Here is a 14,042-nt window from a genome sequence, read left to right on the forward strand (position 1 = left end):
TGCTGGAGGAATATCAATACCAAATTTCAAACTCTACTATAAAGCCATAGTAATCAAAACAGCTTGGTATTGGCATAAGAACAGACCTCAGGACCAATGGAATAGAATTGAAAACCCAGAAATGAACCTACAGACCTATAGCCACCTAATCTTCGATAAGGGAGCTAAAACAATAGAATGGAAGAAAGACAGCCTCTTCAGTAAATGGTGCTGGCAAAATTGGTTAACTACATGTAGAAAACTAAAGCTAGATCCTTATATATCACCCTGCACCAGAATCAACTCCAAATGGATCAAAGACCTTGAACTCAAAGCAGACACTCTGAAAACATTACAGGATGGAATAGGAGAAACCCTAGGTCTCCTTGGCTCAGGCCGAAATTTTCTGAATAGAGACCCGGAAACACAACAAATCAAAGAAAGGTTGGACAAATGGGATTGCATAAGATTGCAGAGCTTCTGCAGGGCAAATGACATAGCTGGCAAGATCAATAGAAAGCCCACCGATTGGGAGAAGATCTTTACTAGCCATACAACGGACAAGGGTCTCATATCTAAAATATACTTGGAACTCAAAAAATTAAACCACCCAACAACAAATCCTCAAAGAATCAACTGCCCAATAAATAAGTGGGCGAAAGACTTAAAGAGAAGCTTCTCTGAAGAAGAAAGAAGGATGGCCAATAGACACATGAAGAAATGTTCAACATCCCTAGCCATAAAAGAAATGCAAATCAAAACAACATTGAGATATCACCTCACTCCAGTTAGAACAGCAAAAATCAAGAACTCTAACAACAACAGATGCTGGAGGGGATGTGGACAGAAAGGAACCTTACTTCATTGTTGGTGGGAATGTAAACTTGTTCAACCACTTTGGAAAGCAGTATGGAGGTTCCTCAGAAGACTTCACATAGATCTCCCCTATGATCCAGCAATCCCACTTTTGGGCATTTACCCAAATGTTTACAAACAAGACCACACTAAAGCTACCAGCACAACTATGTTTATTGCAGCATTATTTACCATAGCTAAGATATGGAACCAACCCAGATACCCCTCAGTAGATGAATGGATCAAGAAAATGTGGTATATATACACAATGGAATTCTATGCCTCCATCAGAAAGAATGACATTTCCCCATTTGTTAGGAAATGGAAAGGTTTGGAAAAAATTATATTAAGTGAAGTAAGCCAGGCCCAAAGAAGCATAGGTCCCATGGTTTCCCTTATTTGCAATATCTAGTATAGGTATGAGTCAAGCAGAAAAGGTCAGATAATGTGATGTTAGGAAAATGAACCCTTAAATATGTATTTTAATGTTTTCGTTTCTTTCATGCATGTGTTTCTAACGCATTTATAAGATTATTTCTTTGTTGCTTTGTATGTCCCTCCCCCACAGTGTAACCCCCGCTTTCACTATATTTGATGTCAGTATAACATGTGGAGGAGATGGGGACAAACAAGTCGTTTAAGGACTCAGGTGGACCTGTTGCAACAATGAGAAGTACAAAATGTCATGTCAAAACCAGCTTTACAATGTCGGTGTGGGGGGGGAGGGGGGTATAATTGGGTGGGGGGAGGGGGGTAAAATTGGGTGGGGGGAGGGGGGAGGCGGGGAAGGGAAGTGAAGGGTAAACAAAGGAGGAGGCTGCAATGCTTGGTAAGAAATGTATGCATTATCCTGCCCATGTAATTGTAGCCCCCCTGTACAGTATGTTCTCAAATAAAATAAAATACAATTAAAAAAATAAAAAAAGAAAATGATCCTTTCCTATAGAAATCATTTAAAAATGTTTATCACTTATTATAATTCAAATACCAAACAAGAGTAATTTTATATAATCAGTACAAATATCGTTTTATTACTATCGTAAAATAGAATAAAAGACCAGTCCCAATATATTATCATTAGTCTTAATTCCTAATCATTACATAAATATCTTAAACAAAATCTAAATACTCATGTCTTTAACATAGATATAAATAGTGTATACTTTTCATTAGATTTTTCCAGAGACATGTATTCATGTTTCTAAGAAATGTTCACAGCAGTTAAAAGATGCTTTTGTGAAATTAATGTGATATATTTTGTTGTTGTTGTTGTTTGTTGTTGTTGTTGTTTGCAAGGCCTGGGCATTATCCCTAAGCCTTTTTATGCTCAAAGCCAACACTCTACAACTTGAGACACAGAGCTATTTCCTGTGTTTAGTAGTTAATTGGAGATAAGAATATAACAAGTACTTTTCTGTCTGGTCTAGTTTTGAGCAGAATTCTAAGATCTCATTACCAAGAATAGCTTGAATTATAGGCGTGAGTCACTGGCACTTGGTTTGATGTATTTTTTAATTTTACTTATGTTTTAATATTTTTGTTTCTCTATAATGTACATCATTCTACACATAAATTTAGATATATGTATATATTTCTGATGACAAATAATCTCCAAAAACATGTCTTTATACACATTATATATGTGTGTGTGCATATATATATATATATATATATATATATATATATTTCTGAAGACAGACTCCTTCTAAAACTTTTATGCTACTATTGTTTTACCTTTTTCATTTCAAAGATATACAGTCTATTGTATAGTAAGGAAAACCCTCAATATTATATTTTATGCCATATTTCAGATTGGGAAGCTTTGTCTGTGTGAATAAGTTTATTTCTTTTGTTTCTGCTTTCCTATTCATAATTCTGTTTCTCATAGTATTGTTCTAAGGACTTTTTCTTTATCCCAATTTGGGGCTTGGACATAACTCATGTTCAGTTTGCTAACAGTAGTCATTTTACCATTTGAACCATGCCTCCAGCCCAGAAATTTTTGTAGTTAATTGGAGATATAACCTCATGAATTGTCCTACCAGCCTGAAAACCATTATCGCCCAAGTCTCATCTTTCTTAATCACTAGTATTATAGAGGTGAGTCATGGACCCCAAGAGTCAATGACTTTTCAGGTCTTATAGATTCCACATGTTTACTAGTAATTGTAATAATAAAATACCACAGATTGGGTAGTGTTAACACTGTAAATACATTGCTTCTGTGTTGGTGGAACTAAAACTCCAAGATCAGAGTTGGCTTCTTCTAAGTCCTCTTTCCTTGGCATATTCAAGGCCTTCTGCTTCTCTTGGAGGAGACTTCAACTTAAATTCTACCTTTGAGATTCTGTTTCCAAATGCAGTCACTTTCTAATGCAATGGGTTTTTGATCGTTAGTGTGATTTCAGTGGGACATTATCGAACACATAACATATTACTTAATGGATAGGAGAAAATATCTAATAGGAAATTATTTGGTTTGGGCATGGAAGTTATGCTATATTTAAAAAATAGCAAAAGAGAGAAAGGTTTTATTAGAGCTTGTAAAATGAGGATGAACTCTTGACCTCAGACATGCCAAATTCTTACCCTGTCACACACTTAAATGCTTAGTGGTACTGGAAGATTTTACCCAAAAACCTATACTTGTGAAACAGCATCTCTACTACTGCCATACCAGCAGATTGTAATTTGATTGCTTATTTTGAGGTAGTATCACTATGCCTGGGCCTACTTGGACAGTGGTCCTCCTAACACAAGCAAAACACATTGTACCCAGCAAATGGTTAGCGTTTCTGAAACATTTTTTTTGGCTGGGCTTGCCTGGAACTGCAATTCTCTCATCTCTATTTTCTAAGTAGATAATATTGTAGGTTTTAGCCACTTTATCCAGCAAAATTATACAATTTCAAGATATCTTGATATTGCCTGTATTTGTGCTTAACATATATAGCTATCCTTAATTTTCTCCATCTTTTGTTTAGTACTCTGAGTGGAAATTTTGTATCCCCTCTGTACAGTGTGTTCACAAAAAAATTAATTAAAAAATTAAAAAAACTCCTGTATATCAATTTTAAAATAAAAAATGCATGAACAAAGAAAAAAAAGAAAACATTGACTTTCTTGATATACATGGCTTTGTTTGTATGGAATCCCATCACAATCCAAAAAATCTCCCAAAAGTTTATGTCCAGAATCATGGAAAAGAAGGCTTCAGGTTGGAAAAAAAACACTGATCCTTAACTTATAATTGCACTATATTTATAGTGTTAGTCAATGCTTTCTAAAGTATGAGAAGAGAAGGAAGGCATAAATGTGAAAGATGTCAGGTCTCTGTAGAATTTCTGTAGTTGTCATTTCATGTTATCTTTCTTCCTTAAAGCATGCTTTATTAAAACCCTCTGGGTGGATATTGGTTGGACTAATTGGTAACCTTCCCCGGGAAATGAAGCTGATTTTAGACTGCCGATGATTTGGTAAATAAAAGAATGATGAGAATGAGCACAGATATTGTCACAAAATAAGCGGACAAAGTTCAATTGCTGAACAGCAAACAAAGCAGCTTCAAGTCCGATGATCCACATTGGGACATATATTGATAGATACATATGTATACATATACACACATACGTGAAAAAGTAAATATCCAGTAGAAGATAGAGAAACTTGGTGTGACAAGTACTAAACTATATCAAACTGGTTGCAGTAAAGGTACAGTAAAACATCAATAGTTTAGCATAGATTTTGCATAGATTTGTAAAGGATGAAAATTTTTCCTTCATTTTATACTTTACAAATGTCCTTAGTATGTATTAAATTTTTTTATATTGTAGTTGGAGCATCTATACAATGCTGAGAATTGGGATTACATAAAGTATGCAACATGAATAGGCCAGCCTGAATAGATAAATTCATTAGATTCTTATTTCCATTTAACTACCAGGAGAAATGGAGTTCAGTTCAGATTTTATGTAGAGCACTGGCCTTGAACACAAAAGCACCATTCACGCCGTGAGTTTAAGCCCTAGGATCTACAGAAACAAAAACACTAAATACAACTTGGAGTTAGATATTTTATAATGAAGCATTTTTATATGCTCTACCTTGTTAGAAAGACTAGATTTCTGTGTTAGCTTTATAACCTACCATAATAAGTGATATTGTCCATTTAGTAAGCAGAAAGGCTTACACTGATTTATAAGTTTGAAGGTTTCAGTGTATGTTCAGTTGGTTTTATTGCTTTGGTGGCCTGTGGCAAGACAATGTCAAGGTGGGGAGTATGTCAAAAAGAAATGTTTTTGACCTAGAATGATTAACAGATAAAAGAACAAAGTAGATGAGAGTCCATGTTCTCATAGGTTTCACTCTGAAGAACTTAATCTCCAAAAGAACTATTCAGGTATTCTCCACAGTCTGGGAGGAAATGTAAAGTGAATTTTATTTAACATATAGGTCTTTCTGGGGCATTCTAAATTTAAATGGCAACACCTTCACCAATGATAATGACTTGTCCAGGGGTGGAAGCAACTAGATATTGCTATAAATTCTAATCAGATATCAGCAGACTAAATATTTTATGGAATTCCTATTAAAACTTTTTCTTGCAGGCTGACTGGGTCTTCATACTACACATGTGTATATCTGTGTGTATGTGTGTGTGTATTTGAATAAACTAATATAGCAATGTAACAGATAAAATTATTAGTATGGCCTTTTTCTTCTCATACCATGAAAGCCTGCCACAAATCCAATCAAATCCCATTCAAGATTCAAACATTAATGCTGTCCCAAAAGTTCTGTACACAAACCCATGTACATACACTTCATTTAAGACGGCAATGGTATATGAAAATTTTAAGTCTTCCAATTACGTTGTCACCAAGGAAACAACGTACAATATTTTCTTTAAAAATATCTAGATTGTAGAACACTTTAGCCAGAAAATTGAAGCACTATACATTACAGGATTTAATTTAAATATTTAGTCACTGAAATGGATATTCAATATCCACAACTTAGAGCTCTTTTAAAACACATAATTGCAAACCTCATCTATTACCATCTTCCGTGAAGACAGTCCTTGCTGAAAACGAACCAAATGTGGTAAACCAATTAAAATGTACGCCATTGTTAAATGCTATTGTTTTAAAGCATGGAAGTGACAGAGCAATTAATGCCAGTGAACAGCCGGTTCTAAGAAGTATGAAAAGTGATTATTTTGTACTCTAGGTGGAAAACTCCACAGATGTTTCAGATTGTGCTTCGTTCTAGGCATTTGTGAGATACATTTTGGAAAGCACAATGAATGAAAACATATTGTTTTATAAAGATTTGCTGGCTGAGAAACCAGGGAAAGAAAACTTATTGAAGTGTTTCAAATGAGAATACAGACAATAGGGTGGGTAAGATGTGATATTCAGCTTTAAATACAGATTGAAGCAAACCAAAGAATGGGATTTTTTTCCCGTAACAAATGCTTTCTCGGTATATTGAGCTATACACTATAATGAAAAGTCAGGAAAAAACACTGACGCCTGTTGAATTTCTTTCTTAAGAGAATCTTAAATGACAAAGATGAAGAAATTTAAGTATGTTAATAAAACATTATCAAGTATTTAATTTTTGATTAAAAGTTAAAACAAACTGACAATTAGTCCATTAAGATTTATGTTTCCTGTCATATTTTGTTTTCTCTTTGTTCCTCTTTTTTGGGTGGTGATTTTTTTTTCAGAAATGCAACCTAGTCTTAATCATTACCCACAAAATTTTTGCTGTCATAGAATCAGAGAGTTTTATTTATTAAATTAAGACTAGAATAGGCTCGGGAAGGGAGGTGAAAGGTAAACAAAGGAGGAGGCTGCAATGCTTGGTAAGAAATGTATGCATTATCCTGCCCATGTAATTGTAGCCCCTCTGTACAGTATGTTCTCAAATAAAATAAAATTAAATTAAAAAAAAGACTAGAATAGGCTCATTTTATGTTAACCCAAAATATTAACACCAAAATAATTTTTCACTAAAAAAAATTCATAAAAAATCATGAGGACTTGGTGGAAGATGGAGGAGGAGAAGCTGGAGGCTAAATAAGCTCTTGCACAGAAAGTAGTTTTAGTGTTCCAGTGAACAGTCGTAGGCCAGAGTCACACCAAGTGTGCCATCACAGTACAGAGAGTTTGGCCAGAGAGGGAAAATCCAGGCAAGATGACAGATCTGAGCACTTGCCAGTAGCCACAGCTATGGTGGCAGTAGGGACAGTTCCAGTGGCTGTAGCCACCATACCTACAGAAAGAGTCCACGACAAAGGCCCCAGACATGGCCTGTGAGCAGATTCTACTCACCAGCAAGAACTGACAAGGAGCAGATCTCTTCATCCTGCAGATCACAGACCAGAGACGACCCAGGAACCAACACTCTGGCATGAGCAGAATCCTGACATCCTCACTCCTTCTCAGGGGGCAGAGAAGAGAAGGCCATCCTTTCCCCACCACCAGAGATCTCCATCTAGGACTCTTACCTATGTAAGGCTGAGCAGCTAGCTCCAACTCATTCCTTGGAAGAAAACAAAGGAGTCATTTGGCAAGTCACAGGAAGTAGACATGACCTGCCAGGCTCAGCTCCACCCAGGGGAATGTCACCCCACCCAGCCAGTGGTAGCTCTGTCCTTGGAGGAGTGATTTCCTTCACAGGGCAAACAGAGCCAGAAGCTGCCCCTCCCTACAACAGTCTAGACAAACATTTGAAACTCAGGAAACATAAATCCTGAGAATCGGCTTCCCAAGTGTTTCAGGAGTTGCCCCTCAGGGAAAAGCTACTGTTTCTGAAAGGCCTCAACTACCCAGAACCTAGCCTCATCACAGCATCTCCACACTGGAGGAAACAGCCATCTCCCTCATTTGTGATACTCAAAGCAGATCTCCTTCCCATTGAAGTAGCCTGGGAGGAAGATCACAAAATCCTGAGTAAAGCAGAGCATTTTTCTGCCTGCCCCAAAAAATTGACTTAAGAAACCAATCAAGCAAAACGAAAACTAAACACCACAAGCACACCAGACTCCACCAAGAGACTGGTTATGGACACAGGGGAAATACAGGATCTTCCCATTCCCTCCCACCAAAAGAACCCAAAAATCAAATCAAAGAACTCTTTTTTTTATCTTTTTTTTTTCAATTTTAATTTTTTAAAAAGTGTTTGATATTAATTTTTTCTCATAATTTTTATTTTTGGTGTGTGTGTGTGTGTGTTTAAACTCTTTTGACCTTTTGGTCCTTTATATTGTTTTCATTTTTCTCTCTTTATTCTTTTTTGTTTGACTTAATTGCTGTTCTGCTCATCCCCCGATACATACCTGCGGTCGATAATTAGATGTTATTCTCCATTCTTTACATAATCCAGAAATTTATTTATTACTCGATTCAAAAGGTCTTAGGCTGAACTTCTTGAACAGCAGTATTATTTTTTTACACCAATAAAATTTTCAAGTACCTAATTTTAATTTTTTTTATTTTTTAGTTTTCCATGTTTCCTTTCTATCCCTCCTTTCATCTCATCCTATCCTTTTCTTCTCTCAATATCATTTCTTTAAACTTACATAATTTTAAGTGTTTCACTTCTTAAATTTAAATTTTTGTTTATCAATTTCTTATTTATTGTTTAAAAAAATCTCTCTGTTATCATTCTGTCCAATCCATTTCCTGCTCAGACATAAGGACTTGGTTAAATTCACTCTTCTCTTACCTCTCCACATCCCTCTAATCCTATTTTTCTCCACATTTCTCCCTAAACCTAATAATTCCTGGTGTGTCAAATCATTTTTGCTTTTATTAGCCCATTAGTCCATGGTTGTTTGCAGTTGAATAGATTGTATCTGATGAACTAGATTGTATCTGCAACCATTTTGACTGTGCAACTACAGGACTCAGGTTGATGCTTGCCTTAAAATAGTGTTCTAGCATAAAATTGGTTTTACTTTCATACCAAATGGGCAGAACAAGCGGAAAAACACAAGAAAAATGGCAAGTCTGGGTATATGAATTCCCAATCATGATAATCAGGTGACAGAATATTTAATGAATAATCCAGAGAAGAGTTCCCAAAAATCTCTACAAACACTAGTGGTAAACATGGTGAATGAATAGATTGAAAACTTGGAAAGGATTCAGTGTGAGCATGATAGAGAGCGAGAGGGGGTAAACCAAAGATTAATACAGGAATCTTGTGAGCATGAGGAAGCTACTCAAAGATTAATACAGCAATTGCATGAGCAGATTGAGAACAGTCAAAGAGAGATATAGTAATCGCATGAGAAGGCTGAGATCAGTCAAGGAGAAAGAGGAATTGCATGATTGTGAGGAAGCTAATCAAAGAGTAATACAGGACTTGCGAGAGAGGGTGAGAATAGACCAAGATCAATAAAGGCATTCATGGAATCCATGAACAGACAGCTGAATGAATTCAGGGAGACCACAAAGGGAATTCTCAGTAGAGCCCAAGAAAAGGACTGGGAGTCCAAGTAAACCATAACGAATCAACTAAGTGATTTGAGAAGAAATACTGAACGCCAAATTAAGGAAGTAAAGTTCATACAAGACCTAAAACAAAGCTCCAACAAAGATTTGGAGCCATCAAAGACAAACAATTAGAAGGAAAAGAAATTTTAAAAACCAAGTAGAAAGTCTTGACAGTCGGTTAGACCATGCAGAAGATTGAATCTCGGGGATTGAAGACAGACTAGATATTATAGAGAAAGAATGTATAACTATCCAAGACAAATCCTAGAAATATGATAGATCTATTCAACAATTGGAAGGCACCATCAGAAGACCTAATCTGAGGATAATGGGTGTAGAGGAGCACCTAGAGACAGAAGTTAATGGTTTAGGAAATTTATTTAACAGAATCTTAGTAGAGAACTTCACAAACATGCAAAAAACAGGCCTATTGAGATATAAGAAGCTTTTGGAACCACCAAACCAGACTTACAAAAGGTACTTAAAGATGTCCTACACATAGAAAACCAATAAGACCACAATAAATGCCAAGAAACAGCATCTAAGGGAATAAAATTAGAACTCAACACAAAAAAACCACCAAAGAAAGTCCTGTAACACATGGAGGCTGAACAACACACTGTTGAGTCACCAGTGGGTCATGGAAGAGATTAGAAAGGAAATGCAAATTTTCATGATATTAAAAAAAATGAACACATAAATTACCAGCTCCTCTGGGACACAGGAAATGCAGTACTCAGAGGCAATTTTATACCTCTGTGTTCCTACATCAACAAATTAAAGAAATCTGAAACCAACAATTTAATGAGACATATGCCCCCCCTTGAAAAAGAGCATCAAAATAAGCCCCAATCCAGTAGATGGAAAAAAATAATTAAAATTAAATCAGAATTAAATGAATTAGAATCCAAAAAAGCCATAGAAAGAATCAACAAAACAAAGCTTTGGTTCTTCGAAAAAATTAACAAAAATTGACAGACGCCTAGCAAATCTTATCAGAAAAAGAAGAGTACATGGAAATAAACAAACTCAGAGAGGAGAATGGAAACATCACCACAGAAACAACCAAGAACCAGAACATTATAAGGGGATACTTCTCAAACCTTTATGCTAATAAGTTTGAGAACCTGGTATAAATTGACCATTACCTAGCAAATATTGATATGCCAAAACTAAACGAAGTTGAGTTAAACCAACAGGCCAATATCAAGCATTGAAATAGAAACAGCAATAAGAGAACTCCCATCTAAGAAAAACCCAGGACCAGATGGATTTACAGTAAAATTCCACAAGGCCTTAAAAGCAAAGCTCACACCAATACTCCTCCAATTCCTCAATGAAATTGAAAGAGAAAGTGCACTATCGAACTCATTCCATGAAGCCATCATAACCCTCATCCCAAAACCAGGCAGGGACTCATCAAAGAAACAGAACTATAGACCCATTTCTTGATGAACATTGATGCAAAATTTCTCAACAAAATTTTGGTCGATCGACTTCAACAATTCATCCAAAAAATCATACACCACGATCACACAGAATTCATTTCAGGGTTGCAAAGCTGATTTAATATATGCAAATCAATTAATATAATTTACAACAACAACAAGACCAAGGATAAGAACCACATGGTTATCTCAATAGATGCAGAAAAAAGCATTTGACAAGTTCCAAAACCCCTTTATGATGAAGGCTCTGGAAAAATTAGGAATCCAGGGAACATTCCTCAATACAATAACGGCTGTATATGACAAACATACAGCCAGCTTTATACTTAATGTGAAAAACTAAAGCCATTTCCTCTTAGGAAAGAGACAAGGATGTCCAATTTCTCCACTTCTCTTCAATGTAATATTAGAATGTGTAGCTACAGCAATAAGACAAGATGCAAACATTAAAGGATCCAAATATGGAAAGAGGAAGTAAAACTCTCCATTTTTTTAGATGACATGATCTTATATTTAAAGAATCCCACAGAATCCATTGCCAAATTACTTATGCTGATTCAAAACTTTGGCAAAGTAGCACGGTATAAAATTAACCCTCAAAAATAAATAGCTTTACTGTATGCCAACAACGAGAAAAGCATGGCTGACATAAGGAAGGCAACTCCATTCGTAATAGCCCCACAAAAAATAAAATATCTAGGAATTAGTTTAACCAAAGAAGTGAAAAATCTCTATGATGAAAACTTAGAAAACCTGAAAAAGGAAATCCAAACTGAACTTAGAAAGTGGTGAAAACCTCCCATGATCCTGGATTGGAAGGATCAACATCATGAATCTGGCAATACTTCCTAAAGCGATGTAAAAATTCAATGTGATACCTGCGAATATTCCGACCTCATTCTTCAAGAAAATAGAAGAGGCAATCCAAAAATTCATATGGAACAATAAAAGACCCCGAATAACAAAAACAATCCTCAACAGAAACAACAGTGCTGGAGGAATATCAATAGCAAATTTCAAAATCAACTACAAAGCCATAGTAATCAAAACAGCTTGGTGCTGGCACCAGAACAGATCTCAGGACCAATGGAATAGAATTGAAAACCCAGAAATTAACCCACTGACATACAGCCATCCAATCTTCGCTAAGGGAGCTAAAAATATTAGAATGGAAGAAAGACAGCTTCTTCAGTAAGTGACTGGCAAAATTGCTTAATCACTTGTAGAAAACTAAAGCTAAATCCTTATATATCACCCTGGACCAGAATCAATTCCAAATGGATCAAAGACCTGGAGTCACAGCAGACACCCTAGGTCTCCTTGGCACAGGCTGAAATTGTCTTAATAGAGACCCAGAAACACAACAAATCAAAGAAAGGTTGGACAAATAGGATTACATGAAATTGCAGAGCTTCTGCATGGCCAAGGACATAGATAGCAAGATCAATAAAAATCCCACCGATAGGGAGAAGATCTTCACTAGCCATACAACAAACAAGGGTTTCATATCTAAAATATACCTGGAACTCACAAAAGCAAATCCAACAACAAATCCTCAAAGAAAGAACTGCCCAAAAATAAGTGGGCTAAAGACTTACAGAGAAACTTCTCTGAAGAGGAAGGAAGGATGGTCAATAGACATATGAAGAAATGCTCAACCTCCCTAACCATAAAAGAAATTCAAATCTAAACAACATTGAGATACCACCTCACCCCAGTCAGAATGGCTATAATCAAGAACTCTAATAACAACAGAAGCTGGAGGGGATGTGGAGAGAAGGGTACCTTGCTGCATTGTTGGTGGGCGTATAAACTTGTTCAACCACTTTGGAAAGTAGTATGGAGGTTCGTCAAAAGACTCCACATAGTGCTCCCCTATTTCCCAGCTATCCCACTTTTGGGCATTTACCCAAATGATCACAAACATGACCATACTAAAGCTTCCAGCGCAACTATGGTTATTGCAACTGTATTTACCATAGCTAAGATATGGAACCAACCTAGATGGCCCTCAGGAGATGAATGGATCAATAAAATATGGTATATATACACAATGGAATTCTAGGCCTCCATCAGAAAGAATGACATTGCCCCATTTGTTAGGAAATGGAAAGACTTGGAAAAAATTATATGAAGTGAAGTAAGCCAGGCCCAAAGAAATATAGGTCCCATGGTTTCCCTTATTTGCAAGAACTAGTATATTTGTGAGACAAGCAGAAACGGTCAGATAAGTTATGTTAGGCAAAATGAACCCCAAGATAAGGACTCAAATGGTTTTTTTCTCTCTTGCTGTTGTTCCTAGCATATTTATAAGATGATTTCTTTGTTGCTTTGTAAGTCCTTCCCCCATGGTATAACCCCTGTTTTCACTGTATTTGATGTTGTTATAATTTGTGGAGGAGTAGGGAAAAACAAATTCTTTAAATAGGGATACAGGTGGACCCATTGCAACAATCAGATGTACAACACGTTATGTTAGCGCATGCATGGGTTGGTTAGGGGGGGAGATGGGAAGGTATGGTAAGGGAAAACAAAGGAGGAGGCAACAATGCTTGATAAGAAATGTAATCATTACCGTACTCATGTAATTGTAACCCCTCTATATGTATTTTCACAATAAAAAATCATGAAATAATAAAGTAAAAATTAATGTCAATTTTTTTGTTATTGTTGTTGGTCATGGGGCTTTAACTCTGGGCCTGGGCAATGTCTCTCAACTCTTCAGTTCATTGATACCACTGTACCACTTGAGCCACAGTGTTGTTTCTATTTTACAAGTGGGTTATTGGAGATAAGAGTCTCACAGACATTTCTGCCCAGGCTGGTTTTGAACCACTATCCTCAATCTCAGACTCCTGAGTAACTACGATTAGAGGCATGAGCCACCAAAGCCCAAACCATGTCAATTTGTAAAAAGCCAGCTTATTGTAACTTCTGTTTTTTTTCCAATAAACAATCTTACTTTTTAGCATTAGTTTATAACTATGAGTTATTTTTAGATGTAACTGTGAAATTTTTAATAGAATCAAACATATTTTTAATATTTCTCAGTACCTCACAAAATCCCTTGTAATTGACTTTCCCCAAAGTCAATTATTACATACTACATTACTCACTATTATTACACTCTGTATTACATATAGTGTGAAGCAAAAATAGTTTGGACCATTTCATTTAAATTATTAGATGGTATTTTAGCATTATAAATTCGCATCTGTGATTTTAAAAGAAGGAAAGAAGATTTTAGAGTTAA

This window comes from Dipodomys merriami, unplaced genomic scaffold (assembly GCF_024711535.1).
Source record: "Dipodomys merriami isolate MVZ:Mamm:240054 unplaced genomic scaffold, mDipMer1.0.p SCAF_67, whole genome shotgun sequence".
Classification (NCBI taxonomy): Eukaryota; Metazoa; Chordata; class Mammalia; order Rodentia; family Heteromyidae; genus Dipodomys; species Dipodomys merriami.